The sequence below is a fragment of the Cicer arietinum genome, chromosome 3, assembly GCF_000331145.2.
Source record: "Cicer arietinum cultivar CDC Frontier isolate Library 1 chromosome 3, Cicar.CDCFrontier_v2.0, whole genome shotgun sequence".
NCBI lineage: Eukaryota > Viridiplantae > Streptophyta > Magnoliopsida > Fabales > Fabaceae > Cicer > Cicer arietinum.
Window position 1 is genome coordinate 47,111,994 of NC_021162.2, and position 2,639 is coordinate 47,114,632.

Genomic DNA, 2,639 nt, shown 5'->3' on the forward strand with positions numbered 1-2,639 from the left:
AAAACCAATTGCTTACCATATTAATAATTTTATTACATTTTTATTTTTATTATATTCGACAGGTTTAATTCTGGTGGTCTAAATTTTGCTAAAGTTCCTCATAACGACGTAGAAGGATATCGAAAAACAATTGATCACATGATGGTTGAGGAAGTAATATATTAAATCACATTTATTTGAATTTTTTTAAATATTTTATTATTTATACTTGTTATAATTACTTTAGCTTATTTTTTACATGTCAGTTTTATTGGAGACCTTATCTCGGGTTCCAACATGAAGTTTCAGAAGAAGATAGGGCCACTTGGAGTGCATGTACTTATCTACTCTGTTATCATATTGTTGAAAAACATCATACAGATAGGGTCACACTCCAGTTTGGTTTACATCAACAAATACCACAACCACCAGAGGACATGAAATTGTATCACGAGGTCGACATGAGGCGTGGGATTGATGATAATTGGACTTGGGTTTGGAGGGAATAAATAAACCATTGGAATGAGCGCCATAATTACGTGTTGCAAGGTAACATCGTACAAGGTGTTTTATGTCATAGCACAAAATATATGATTTGGTTTAGACAACACACCAAATTGTTTATATCTGTAGAACAATATCTTCGTGATCCCCGTTTACAACCGCCGTCATATCCTCGTGTGCAATCGACCTCCCAATCAACCCCACAACACCAATACACAGCAAGACCGTCTTCATCATCACCTCACATACATGTCGCTACTGAAGTTCCATTTTATGATCCACCACCATCTCAGTATTACGTTCCGTCGGTGCCAGAAATACCAACACCCGGTTATCCGACAGAAGATGGGCTTCTCTATAATTTGTTTGGAACTCAGTGCACAACTCCTGAGTCGGCATATGCTGTATTTGATTCAATGTATAATCAACAATCCCAAAATGTAATGGAACCAGGTGGCAGTGGTTCTAATCCATCTACAGCTTACATTGAAGAAAATGATCAAAATGACGATGAACCGGAAGAACCGCAACTTGTTCAGAGAGCTAGACGAGTTCGACGACATCGTACATGTGGGACTGGGGGTCATTTAGGTGGACATCATTGATATAAATTTAATGTATTTTGTTTTTTCAAATTTGATTGATGTATTTTTTTATTATTAATTTAATGTATTTCATTTCATTTTCAAATTATCAATATCAATTTTTTTTTATTTAATTGTTATTATTATTTAATTAAAAGTATAATAATTTTTTATTATAATAATAACAATAATTAAAATATAATATTTATTAATAATTAATTATTAACGTATTTTTAATTAATTATTAGTATTTTTATTTTTTAAATAATTAAATTAATAATTTAATGTATTTCATTTTATTTTCATGTTATCAATATAAATTTCTTTTCATTTAATTGTTATCATTATTTATTTTTTATTATCATTTAATTTATTTATTTTTTAAAATTTTAATATAATAATTATTTAATCACTTTAATTATAATAATTTTTAATTATACGTATAATAATTATTTATTATAGTAATAATAATAATGATAATAATAATAATAATAATTAAAATATAAATTTTATTTATAATTTATTACTATACTTTATTTTAATTTAATATTAGTATTTTATTTTTTAAATAATTAAATTAATAATTCTAATAATAAACTATTTTTAAAATATAACAAAAAAAAAAAAATCAACGCAGTGGGAGGTCGCTTCCCCAGGAAACGACCCCCTATTAACTTAAAATAATTTCTTCTTCAAGAGGTCGCTTCTCCAGAGAACGACTTCCTATTGGAACGAAAAAGTAGGACATTCAGGGAATATTGTTTCAGAGTAGGGCATTTGAGGAATTAAAATTAAAAAAAGGGATATATACATACAAAACTCCTTAAACAATTAATTTATAATTTGATAATGTTGAATTATTTTTTCAATTATTTTAGTGGATTTAGTTTATTTATTTATTTTTATTTATATAGAAACAATTCTATGAATTTGCAAGACAAACGTGATCTCAGTTTGATAACTCATTATCTCCATCGATTAATTATTCTCTCGTACTTGATGAAGCTACTACAAACAACAGACTTTGTGAGACTGTTACTGGACCGTACAAAGGAAACAAAGCTTACGGTTATGGAAACTTGGTCCCCCCCAAGAATAGAGGTAGAAGTCTTTATCAGCAAATTGTTGATGGAGAAGGGTCTTCTAGTCCCCGGAAGTTAACGCTAATAAAATAAATGAATCAGTAGATGACACAACAGCTAAATCAACAACTGTCACGTAGTCAAATGGAGGACCAAAATTTGAGAGTCAAACTACAGCTGTTGGAGTAGCATGAGAAACAAATGATGAAGCAACAAAAAAAAATGTTTGAGATGATGCAGAATCAATAAAGAACTTATCAAAAGATGGAAAGGTGATTCAGAATAGCCAGAACCGCAATCATTGTCATCCATCGCCAAATATTTGGATATCGGTAATTGTCTGCAAATTTGTAATAATATTTGGTATAAATGAATTTTTATTTTGTCGAGCTGGATTTGGATAATTTTATCTTCTGCTATTAATGCATAATTTTATGTGATCGGCAACAGAGTTTCGGTGGCCACTATGGAGGAGCTTAGGTGACCCCGT